At 39.7% G+C, this 13,566-nt stretch overlaps 1 long non-coding RNA gene across 2 annotated transcripts in view; it reads right to left on the bottom strand.

Moving 5' to 3' along the window:
* Nucleotides 1-4,423: 4,423 nt before the first annotated feature.
* LOC133558752 (uncharacterized) overlaps nucleotides 4,424-13,566 on the bottom strand; it is a 52,684-nt gene continuing 43,541 nt past the window's right edge. For both annotated transcript variants that reach the window (XR_009807979.1, XR_009807981.1), the window contains one exon: nucleotides 4,424-4,606. This is a non-coding gene — a long non-coding RNA (uncharacterized LOC133558752). The remainder of the gene's footprint in view (nucleotides 4,607-13,566) is intronic.

The raw sequence follows: 13,566 nt of genomic DNA, 5'->3' as shown, positions 1-13,566 counted from the left end.
GGCACAAGACTGATACAATGTAGGGTTGTAGGGTATACCAGTTTTAGTATAGTAGCGCGATACTGATGAATCATATTCGGTACTATTCCGCCTCCCACACCCCGTCGTCGTCACGTCCTGTCAATGCTGGTTTACGAGCAGACGAGCATGTTCGGCAGTGCACAATCACAGAGTACTTACAAGCAGACAGTGTGTATACAAAAAAAGGGAGATCGGACGCATTTTGGCTTAAAAACTAACGATAAAGGTGAAGTTATAACACTGAAACCCCCTTTAGGAAGAGGTGCTTTAAGACAGGATCAATCAATCAATCAATGTTTATTTATGTAGCCCCAAATCACAAATGTCTCAAAGGACTGCACAAATCATTACGACTACAACATCCTCGGAAGAACCCACAAAAGGGCAAGGAAAACTCACACCCAGTGGGCAGGGAGAATTCACATCCAGTGGGACGCCAGTGACAATGCTGACTATGAGAGACCTTGGAGAGGACCTCAGATGTGGGCAACCCCCCCTCTCTAGGGGACCGAAAGCAATGGATGTCGAGCGGGTCTAACATGATACTGTGAAAGTTCAATCCATAGTGGCTCCAACACAGCCGCGAGAGTTCAGTTCAAGCGGATCCAAGACAGCAGCGAGAGTCCCGTCCACAGGAAACCATCTCAAGCGGATCAGCAGCGCAGAGATGTCCCCAACCGATACAGGCGAGCGGTCCATCCTGGGTCCCGACGAGCGGTCCATCCTGGGTCTCGACTCTGGACAGCCAGTACTTCATCCAGGACTAACTGGTTAGCGGCTAAAGTCCAGCCACTGTCCATAGTGTTTTAGCTACTTCTAAATCACTAATCCTCGTCTCCATGCCGACGAATAAAATAAGTTTCTTACAAGTATCATCCCTGTAGAACATGCTTCACTACACACTGGCGTCATGATATAAACAAACGCCATTGGTGGATCTATACCTGACATCCATTGTAATGATACCAAGTACAGTAGCGTATTTAGTCGATACTACTATGACTACATCGATAAATTCTAGCATCATAAAATTTTCTTTTGTTTTTTTTAAAAGGTATATTATGTTTATAAACTCAGGAAATATGTCCCTGGACACATGAGGACTTTGAATATGATCCTGTGACGACTTGGTATCGGATTGATACCCACATTTGTGGTATCATCCAAAATTAATGTAAAGTATCAAGCAGCAGAATAATCAGTAATTATTACATTTTAACAGAAGTGCAGATAGAATATGTTAAAAGAAAAAGTAAGCAGATATTAACAGTAAATGAACGATTAATAATTCATTTTCTACCTGTTGTCCTTAATAATTTTGACACAATAATAGAATGATAAATGACACGATATGTTACTGCATATGTCAGCAGCTAAATTAGGAACCTTTGTTTACTTACTTACTACTAAAAGACAAGTTGTCTTGTATTTTCTGTCATGTCTTTGGGATCATGTTTTGTTTAGTTGTGTTCGATTACTTCAAGACTCCATTAATTCCTGTTTTTTCACTCCATTGTTTTGTTTCCATGCCTACCAATCAGTTCACCTGTCCTCACGACTCATGCACCTGATTCATTTGAACTCACGCACCTGTTTTCAAACACCACAACACTATTTAAGCCTGTAGTTGCCAGGCAGTCAGCCTGGCGACATCATCCTCTACACACCCTTGCTCCATGCTGGTGATCCATGCTCTTTTCTCGTTAGTTTTGTTATTCATGCCTTAGTTTGCAAGTTTTGTTTTATGTCCGTAGTTTATGTTGTAGTAACAGTTTAGTTTCATAGCCAAGTTTTTCTACCTCCTGTGAGCGCCTTTCGTTTGTTCCTTTTTTTGAGTTAAGATTAAATCATGTCGTTACCTTCACATCCTGTCCGATCCAGCCGCTTTGCACCTCGGGAAAACAAACCACACCATAGTCCACGCCTTGATATGTTCACTACTTTATTTAAGGATATAAACTTGCAATAAGGAACATATGTTTTATGTACGGTAAGATTTTTTGTTAAAATAAAGCCAATTATAAAAAAAATTGTGGTGCCCTTTATTTCGAAAAGTATTGAAAAGTAGTGAAATAATGTCGGTACCGGTACCACTAGGCACCAAACACTGATTACCGTATTTCTTTGAACTGCTAAGAATTACTGACGGGTCAAAATCGTTTGGCAAAATAATTAGCGCATGCTTAGCATTACCGCTGGCTCGTTTCGCAAAATGTTTTTTTTATTAGCGCATTTCTAGAATCACGTCACATAAAGGGATAGAAGCTTAAGAGCTAATCAGTAGGATTTAAGGTCCAAGCTATTGAATATGCTAAAAAAAACAGTAAGCAGTTATGTTATTTTTAATATACCATAGCTGCGTGTGTCAAATATGAGTCATTAAATGACTCCTGCCTCCTGGTGGTAGAGGGCGCTAGTGATCCTTCTTGCGACTACTCGGCTGCAGAAGAAGTGACAACAAGCAGCAAGATTATTTTTTCCTCTCGCTTGCACTTTTAACATGGAGGATTACATATCTAAAATAAAACCGTTTTCTAAACTGGACTTTCAATCCAAGCAGGAGGTAATAAAGCAGGGGTAGGGAACCTATGGCTCTAGAGCCAGATGTGGCTCTTTTGATGACTACATCTGGCTCTCAGATAAATCTTAGCTGACATTGTTTAACACGATAAGTACTTAATAATTACGATTTTAATCACAGTGTTAAAAATAACGTTCAAATTATAAAACATTTTAATGCATTTTAATCCAACCATCCGTTTTCTATCGCACCTGTTCAAGATGTCGCATTAATGGTAAAAAGTATAAAATGTATTATTGGTGAAATTTAAAATAAAAGAGACTTATTATACTCTAAAAATGTTGGTCTTGTCAAGACCTGGACTATGGTGTGGTTTGTTTTCCTGTGGTGCAAAACGATTAAAACGGACATGGCGTGAAGGTAATGACATCTTTAATCTTAATTCAAAAATATTACAGAAACAAAGGGTATAAACAAAAGGCGCTCTCAGTGGAAGTTAAAAACTTGGCTATGAAAACTAAAACTAGCACAATGGGAGAACTATGAACATAAAATAAAACTTACAAACTATGGCATGAAAAAGTTACTTGGACCGAGGAAGAGCATGGATCATCGGCATGGATAACGTAGGTGTGTAGGAGGTGATAGAGTAGAAGGTGATGTCGCCAGGCTGACTGCCTGGCAACTGCAGGCTTAAATGGTGACGTGGTGATTGACAACAGGTACATGAGTTTAAGTGAATCCGGTGTGTGAGTCGTGAAAACGGATGAACTGATTGGTAGTCATGGAAACAAAAACAAACCAGGGTGCGCAATAACAGGAACTAATGGAGTCAAAAACACAACAGAACATGATCACAAAGGAATGACAGGTCTTACTTAAAAATGCACGCGTTTAGTTGTATTCAGTGTTTAAAAAATATAAGGCTCTCACGGAAATACAATTTGAAATATTTGGCTTTCATGGCTCTCTGAACCAAAAAGGTTCCCGACCCCTGTAATAAAGGAAGATCTCCATCGAGACAGAGAGACTTTAAAAACTGAAGTAAGATAAGGAAGACTTCTATAAACAAGTTATCGATTGATCAGAAGGACCTGCGCATGAACTTCATTTATAAGTAACGGTAAGACCATAATAACGTTTTTTTTTAAATTAAATGTGCTTTTCATGATGGTATCCTTACATCACACTCAAATTTATAGATTAGATTAGATTAGATAGATTAGATAGTACTTTATTTATTCCGTCAGGAAAATTACAATTTTCAGCACAATCCCATTCAAGATCAGACAAACATTACAGGGAGACAGAACAGGATCGCTGACGGGTCTGCCGGCTTCCAGCGCCCCTTACAAAAAAGATGAGATACAGGTAAACAAGGGGGGGAGAGAATAAAATAGAAGATTAAAATAAAATAAAAAAATCGGTCTTAGCCTGGGCCCTGGAGAGGGGGTGCAGACTGAGGCCAAGGGAAAAAAAAACAACAACTCATAGCCATAGTACACATCCCTCTTCCATGTGTGTAAGAGGGAAACATCAAACATCAAAGAACACAGAGGACATCAAAGACATTAAAGCAGCAGATACAACCAGACACTTCTACATAGACAGATTAGATTAGATTAGATAGTACTTTATTTATTCCGTCAGGAAAATTACAATTTTCAGCACAATCCCATTCAAGATCAGACAAACATTACAGGGAGACAGAACAGGATCGCTGACGGGTCTGCCGGCTTCCAGCGCCCCTTACAAAAAAGATGACATACAGGTAAACAGCGGGGGGGATGGGAGAAAAGAATAGAAGATTAAACTAAAATATAAAAATAAAAAAAAATAAAAAAAAGCTATGAATAAAAAGTAAAAGAAACATATCCACTGTGGTGGCCTCTGTGGTGTTCCACGCCATTGTCCGCTGGGGAGGAGGGAGGATGGCCAGAGACAGGAGCAGACCCAACAAAGCAACCAAGACAACCAACTCCACTCTCAGCCAGTGTCCAGTCCGCATGGATGAGCGATGATATGTCCAAGGAGACTGAGCGCAGTCCTAAATTTACCGCATGCCTTTGGTAAGCGCCGGGGTGAGAAGAGGTTTTAAATTAATTAGCGCCCCGGCGGCGATTCAAGGAAATACGGTAATAACAGGGCCAGACATTAAAATAGACATTCCACAATTGCCTATGATTCGATATTCTGTCAAAATAAAAATGAAAAAAAAAAAAAGGCATATCATAAATAATAATCAATCAATCAATCAATGTTTACTTATATAGCCCTAAATCACTAGTGTCTCAAAGGGCTGCACAAACCACCACGACATCCTCGGTAGGCCCACATAAGGGCAAGGAAAACTCACACCCAGTGGGACATCGGTGACAATGATGACTATGAGAACCTTGGAGAGGAGGAAAGCAATGGATGTCGAGCGGGTCTAACATGATACTGTGAAAGTTCAATCCATAATGGATCCAACACAGCCGCGAGAGTCCAGTCCAAAGCGGATCCGACACAGCAGCGAGAGTCCCGTTCACAGCGGAGCCAGCAGGAAACCATCCCAAGCGGAGGCGGATCAGCAGCGCAGAGATGTCCCCAGCCGATACACAGGCAAGCAGTACATGGCCACCGGATCGGACCGGACCCCCTCCACAAGGGAGAGTGGGACATAGAAGAAAAAGAAAAGAAACGGCAGATCAACTGGTCTAAAAAGGGAGTCTATTTAAAGGCTAGAGTATACAAATGAGTTTTAAGGTGAGACTTAAATGCTTCTACCGAGGTGGCATCTCGAACTGTTACCGGGAGGGCATTCCAGAGTACTGGAGCCCGAAATGAAAACGCTCTATAGCCCGCAGACTTTTTTTGGGCTTTGGGAATCACTAATAAGCCGGAATCCTTTGGACGCAGATTTCTTGCCGGGACATATGGTACAATACAATCGGCAAGATAGGATGGAGCTAGACCCTGTAGTATTTTATACGTAAGTAGTAAAACCTTAAAGTCACATCTTAAGTGCACAGGAAGCCAGTGCAGGTGAGCCAGTACAGGTGTAATGTGATCAAACTTTCTTGTTCTTGTCAAAAGTCTAGCAGCCGCATTTTGTACCAACTGTAATCTTTTAATGCTAGACATGGGGAGACCCGAAAATAATACGTTACAGTAGTCGAGGCGAGATGTAACAAACACATGGATAATGATCTCAACGTCTTTAGTGGACAGAATGGAGCGAATTTTAGCGATATTACGGAGATGAAAGAAGGCCGTTTTAGTAACGCTTTTAATGTGTGACTCAAAGGAGAGAGTTGGGTCGAAGATAATACCCAGATTCTTTACCATGTCGCCTTGTTTAATTGTTTGGTTGTCAAATGTTAGAGTTGTATTATTAAATAGAGTTCGGTGTCTAGCAGGACCGATAATCAGCATTTCAATTTTTTTGGCGTTGAGTTGCAAAAAGTTAGCGGACATCCATTGTTTAATTTCATTAAGACACGCCTCCAACTGACTACAATCCGGCGTGTTGGTCAGCTTTAGGGGCATGTAGAGTTGGGTGTCATCAGCATAACAGTGAAAGCTAACACCGTATTTGCGTATGATGTCACCTAGCGGCAGCATGTAGATGCTGAAGAGTGCATGGCCAAGGACCGAACCCTGGGGAACTCCACACGTTACCTTAACGTAGACCGAGGTCACATTGTTATGGGAGACACACTGCATCCTATCAGTAAGATAAGAGTTAAACCAAGACAGGGCTAAGTCTGACATACCAATTCGTGTTTTGATACGTTCTAATAAAATATTATGATCGACGGTATCGAAAGCAGCGTTAAAATCGAGGAGCAGCAACATAGATGACGCATCAGAATCCTTCGTTAGCACAATTACAATTTAAAAAAAGCATGAGGTGAAACTGGACAAGTTAAGTCCACCTTCACTCAAAAATGTACAGTAGATTTATTCACTCCATTTTCAAAGCGCAGGCTGATGTCTGTAAGTGCCTGATAAAAAGTCAGAAACGGGAACGGGGGAATTTGCTGTGATGAGGAGGAAAAGCGGAGCGAGGTGTGTTCATCAAAGTGTTGAAGTGCGCCTTCTGCCTCTCAGTCGTCTACCCTCAAGGTGAGTCAGCCGCCCGAAGCACTGAACTTTGAATATTAACAACATAAATCATCGCGGTCTTTCAACCAAGCTGGAGTGTGTTTATGCATTCAAATCATAGAACAGATCATCTTCACCTGAGTTCCAACATATCAAACAATAAAGTGTGACCGCTCTCAAACTCTAGACGCTTGATGCATGAAATAATTACTGCAGCCTCAGCAGAAAAAAAGGCTGAAAAAGACCAGGGTTTGCGTCCGATGGCTGCCACTGCTGCTGGCATTTCGGAGTTTCCCCGTCGGGTAAAGAGAGGGAGAAAAGATCTCCTTGTTGAGGAGCGTAAAAAAGCACTTCAAATGTGTGAATGACACCTGGTTTCATTAAGCATCGCGGACTCAGTCCTGCAGCACTCAGCTGTCACTTTGGGCCCCGCCAGCCGCCACTGCCAAAGAGACTGATGATGTCCACTGAGACTGAGTGAGTGAGTGACAACACACACACACACACACACACACACACACACACACACACACAATGCGGTGTACAGTGCCGGCTGGAGCTCCAGGACCCAGACTTTGTCGACGGCATGGACGGAGCTCCTGAAAGGAGACACAGCTACCATGAAAGCAAAAATGCCACAGCATACACAAGATTTCTTCTTTTGCCTGTCAACATCAAGAAGAAAACAGACTTAAAGCATTATGCTCCTGATGGGTTCGAACCAAGACCCATCGGGAGTAAGGCGGGTGAGGTGTGTCGCCCAAGGACACAAGGGCTGTGACGAGGATGACGGAACCTTCAAGTTGTCTTTTACAAACCCTGTTTCCATATGAGTTGGGCAACTGTGTTAAAAGAAAAGGTGATGTAACACAGTGGTGAACATGCCCTTTCCCATCTACTTTGGCACAGGTTGCAGCCATGAAATTCTAAGTTAATGATTATTTGCACAAAAAAAACAAAGATTTTGAGTTTGAACATCAAATATCTTTTCTTTGTAGTGCATTCTACAGAATATGGGTTGAAAATGATTTGGAAATCATTGTATTCTGTTTATATTTACATCTAACACAATTTCCCAACTCATATGGAAACGGGGTTTGTAATGAAACCAGATGTTCAAGAGTTGGCTTACAAGGAAACAATGAACATTTAAATGCCAACATTTGTAAACAAATCCTCAGAGAGGCACTTTCTAATGAAGGCGATGTTATCTTCTTATTTTGTGTTTGCGGACCAGTACTTTTCAGAGGTGGTATGGTACCGAATATGACTCATTAGCGTCACGGCACTATACTTATACCCGTAAATGTGGACTTTGGGGTGTTTGTTTTCCTGAGATGCAAGTAAAGTTGGAGTGGATATGGCCTGAAGGTAAAGACATCATTTATTTTAACACTAACAAAATGAACAAACAAAAGGCGCGCACAAGGCGGAAGAACAAACTTGGCTCTGAAAACAATAAACTAGCACTTGGGCTAAAGCTGTGAACATGAAAACGAAAACACTTACTGAGACATAAAACTAGACAAAACTCACTTGGCATGGAACTATGGTAACAAGGGTAGCAGAAGTCATCGGAGGTAAACAGGGGTAACAGAGTTCATGTCGCCAGGCCGACCAACAGAAAAAGACAGGCTTAAATAACAGTGACATGATAACATAGGTGCGTGTGTCCGAATGAGCAACAGGTGAAACTAATGGGTAACCATGGAAACAAAACAAAGGAGTGAAAATAACAGGAACTTAAAGAGTCCAAAGGTCAAACAGAACATGACTTAAACCAAAACATGATCACAGACAACCCTACAAGTTACTATAATTGAATGCTAAAAACGTTATGACAGACCGCCTTGAAAACGGAATGGAATTTAAATGTTTTCTATGAATGATAAAACCCTGAATATTGAGAACAAATGAACGTCACCCCCCTCTCAATTAACATATTATCATTTGCAAAAAGAATAAACAAAGATTATGAGTTCGAACATCAAATATCTTTTCTTTGTAGTGCATTCTACTGAATAGGGATTGAAAATTATTTGCAAATCATTGTATTCCGTTTATATTTACATCTAACACAATTTCCCAACTCATATAGAAACGGGGTTTGTAATGAAACCAGATGTTCAAGAGTTGGCTTACAAGGAAACAATGAACATTTAAATGCCAACATTTGTAAACAAATCCTCAGAGAGGCACTTTCTAATGAAGGCGATGTTATCTTCTTATTTTGTGTTTGCGGACCAGTACTTTTCAGAGGTGGTATGGTACCGAATATGATTCATTAGCGTCACGGCACTATACTTATACCCGTAAATGTGGACTTTGGGGTGTTTGTTTTCCTGAGATGCAAGTAAAGTTGGAGTGGATATGGCCTGAAGGTAAAGACATCATTTATTTTAACACTAACAAAATGAACAAACAAAAGGCGCGCACAAGGCGGAAGAACAAACTTGGCTCTGAAAACAATAAACTAGCACTTGGGCTAAAGCTGTGAACATGAAAACGAAAACACTTACTGAGACATAAAACTAGACAAAACTCACTTGGCATGGAACTATGGTAACAAGGGTAGCAGAAGTCATCGGAGGTAAACAGGGGTAACAGAGTTCATGTCGCCAGGCCGACCAACAGAAAAAGACAGGCTTAAATAACAGTGACATGATAACATAGGTGCGTGTGTCCGAATGAGCAACAGGTGAAACTAATGGGTAACCATGGAAACAAAGCAAGGGAGTGAAAATAACAGGAACTTAAAGAGTCCTAAGGTCAAACAGAACATGACTTAAACCAAAACATGATCACACACAACCCTACAAGTTACTATAATTGAATGCTAAAAACGTTATGACAGACCGCCTTGAAAACGGAATGGAATTTAAATGTTTTCTATGAATGATAAAACCCTGAATATTGAGAACAAATGAACGTCACCCCCACAACTCAATCAACATATTATCATTTGCAAAAAGAATAAACAAAGATTATGAGTTCGAACATCAAATATCTTTTCTTTGTAGTGCATTCTACTGAATAGGGATTGAAAATTATTTGCAAATCATTGTATTCCGTTTATATTTACATCTAACACAATTTCCCAACTCATATAGAAACGGGGTTTGTAATGAAACCAGATGTTCAAGAGTTGGCTTACAAGGAAACAATGAACATTTAAATGCCAACATTTGTAAACAAATCCTCAGAGAGGCACTTTCTAATGAAGGCGATGTTATCTTCTTATTTTGTGTTTGCGGACCAGTACTTTTCAGAGGTGGTATGGTACCGAATATGATTCATTAGCGTCACGGCACTATACTTATACCCGTAAATGTGGACTTTGGGGTGTTTGTTTTCCTGAGATGCAAGTAAAGTTGGAGTGGATATGGCGTGAAGGTAAAGACATCATTTATTTCAACACTAACAAAATGAACAAACAAACGGCGCGCACAAGGCGGAAGAACAAACTTGGCTTTGAAAACAATAAACTAGCACTTGGACTAAAGCTATGAACATGAAAACACTTACTGAGACATAAAACTAGACAAAACTCACTTGGCATGGAACTATGGTAACAAGGGTAGCAGAAGTCATCAGAGGTAAACAGGGGTAACAGAGTTCATGTCGCCAGGCCGACCAACAGAAAAAGACAGGCTTAAATAACAGTGACATGATTACATAGGTGCGTGTGTCCAAATGAGCAACAGGTGAAACTAATGGGTAACCATGGAAACAAAACAAGGGCGTGAAAATAACAGGAACTTAAAGAGTCCAAAGGTCAAACAGAACATGACTTAAACCAAAACATGATCACAGACAACCCTACAAGTTACTATGATTGAATGCTAAAAACGTTATGACAGACCGCCTTAAAAACGGAATGGAATTTAAATGTTTTCTATGAATGATAAAACCCTGAATATTGAGAACATATGAACGTCACTCCCACAACTCAATTAACGTTTTATTATTTGCAAAAGATTGTGAGTTTGAACATTAAATATATTTTCTTTGTAGTGCATTCTACTGAATATGGATTGAAAATTATTTGCAAATCATTGTATTCCGTTTATATTTACATCTAACACAATTTCCCAACTCATATAGAAACGGGGTTTGTAATGAAACCAGATGTTCAAGAGTTGGCTTACAAGGAAACAATGAACATTTAAATGCCAACATTTGTAAACAAATCCTCAGAGAGGCACTTTCTAATGAAGGCGATGTTATCTTCTTATTTTGTGTTTGCGGACCAGTACTTTTCAGAGGCGGTATGGTACCGAATATGATTCATTAGCGTCACGGCACTATACTTATACCCGTAAATGTGGACTTTGGGGTGTTTGTTTTCCTGAGATGCAAGTAAAGTTGGAGTGGATATGGCCTGAAGGTAAAGACATCATTTATTTTAACACTAACAAAATGAACAAACAAAAGGCGCGCACAAGGCGGAAGAACAAACTTGGCTCTGAAAACAATAAACTAGCACTTGGGCTAAAGCTGTGAACATGAAAACGAAAACACTTACTGAGACATAAAACTAGACAAAACTCACTTGGCATGGAACTATGGTAACAAGGGTAGCAGAAGTCATCGGAGGTAAACAGGGGTAACAGAGTTCATGTCGCCAGGCCGACCAACAGAAAAAGACAGGCTTAAATAACAGTGACATGATAACATAGGTGCGTGTGTCCGAATGAGCAACAGGTGAAACTAATGGGTAACCATGGAAACAAAACAAGGGAGTGAAAATAACAGGAACTTAAAGAGTCCAAAGGTCAAACAGAACATGACTTAAACCAAAACATGATCACAGACAACCCTACAAGTTACTATAAATGAATGCTAAAAACGTTATGACAGACCGCCTTAAAAACGGAATGGAATTTAAATGTTTTCCATGAATGATAAAACCCTGAATATTGAGAACAAATGAACGTCACCCCCCCAACTCAATCAACATATTATCATTTGCAAAAAGAATAAACAAAGATTATGAGTTCGAACATCAAATATATTTTCTTTGTAGTGCATTCTACTGAATAGGGATTGAAAATTATTTGCAAATCATTGTATTCCGTTTATATTTACATCTAACACAATTTCCCAACTCATATAGAAACGGGGTTTGTAATGAAACCAGATGTTCAAGAGTTGGCTTACAAGGAAACAATGAACATTTAAATGCCAACATTTGTAAACAAATCCTCCGAGAGGCACTTTCTAATGAAGGCGATGTTATCTTCTTTTTTTGTGTTTGCGGACCAGTACTTTTCAGAGGCGGTATGGTACCGAATATGATTCATTAGTATCACGGCACTATACTTATACCCGTAAATGTGGACTTTGGGGTGTTTGTTTTCCTGAGATGCAAGTAAAGTTGGAGTGAATATGGCGTGAAGGTAAAGACATCATTTATTTTAACACTAACAAAATGAACAAACAAAAGGCGCGCACAAGGCGGAAGAACAAACTTGGCTTTGAAAACAATAAACTAGCACTTGGGCTAAAGCTATGAACATGAAAACGAAAACACCTACTGAGACATAAAAATAGACAGAACTCACTTGGCATGGAACTATGGTAACAAGGGTAGCAGAAGTCATCGGAGGGAAACAGGGGTAACAGAGTTCATGTCGCCAGGCCGACCAACAGAAAAAGACAGGCTTAAATAACAGTGACATGATTACATAGGTGCGTGTGTCCAAATGAGCAACAGGTGAAACTAATGGGTAACCATGGAAACAAAACAAGGGAGTGAAAATAACAGGAACTTAAAGAGTCCAAAGGTCAAACAGAACATGACTTAAACCAAAACATGATCACAGACAACCCTACAATTTACTATAATTGAATGCTAAAAACGTTATGACAGACCGCCTTGAAAACGGAATGGAATTTAAATGTTTTCTATGAATGATAAAACCCTGAATATTGAGAACATATGAATGTCACCCCCCTCTCAATTAACATATTATTATTTGCACAAAAAAAAACAAAGATTATGAGTTTGAACATCAAATATCTTTTCTTTGTAGTGCATTCAACTGAATATGGGTTGAAAATGATTTGCAAATCATTGTATTCCGCTTATATTTACATCTAACACAATTTCCCAACTCATATGGAAACAGGGTTTGTAATGAAACCAGATGTTCAAGAGTTGGCTTACAAGGAAATAATGAACATTTAAATGCCAACATTTGTAAACAAATCCTCAGAGAGGCACTTATCTTCTTTTTTTGTGTGGCGGACGAGTACTTTTTAGAGGCGGTATGGTACCGAATATGATTCATTAGTATCACGGCACTATACTTACACCCGTATATGTGGACTTTGGGGTGTTTGTTTTCCTGAGATGCAAGTAAAGTTGGAGTGGATATGGCGTGAAGGTAAAGACATCATTTATTTTAACACTAACAAAATGAACAAACAAAAGGCGCGCACAAGGCGGAAGAACAAACTTGGCTTTGAAAACAATAAACTAGCACTTGGGCTAAAGCTATGAACATGAAAACGAAAACACTTACTGAGACATAAAACTAGACAAAACTCACTTGGCATGGAACTATGGTAACAAGGGTAGCAGAAGTCATCAGAGGTAAACAGGGGTAACAGAGTTCATGTCATCAGGCCGACCAACAGAAAAAGACAGGCTTAAATAACAGTGACATGATTACATAGGTGCGTGTGTCCAAATGAGCAACAGGTGAAACTAATGGGTAACCATGGAAACAAAACAAGGGAGTGAAAATAACAGGAACTTAAAGAGTCCAAAGGTCAAACAGAACATGACTTAAACCAAAACATGATCACAGAGACCCCTACAAGTTACTATAAATGAATGCTAAAAACGTTATGACAGACCGCCTTAAAAACGGAATGGAATTTAAATGTTTTCTATGAATGATAAAACCCTGAATATTGAGAACATATGA

This window comes from Nerophis ophidion, linkage group LG09 (assembly GCF_033978795.1).
Source record: "Nerophis ophidion isolate RoL-2023_Sa linkage group LG09, RoL_Noph_v1.0, whole genome shotgun sequence".
Taxonomy (NCBI): domain Eukaryota; kingdom Metazoa; phylum Chordata; class Actinopteri; order Syngnathiformes; family Syngnathidae; genus Nerophis; species Nerophis ophidion.
This window is presented reverse-complemented; position numbering and strand designations above follow the sequence as displayed.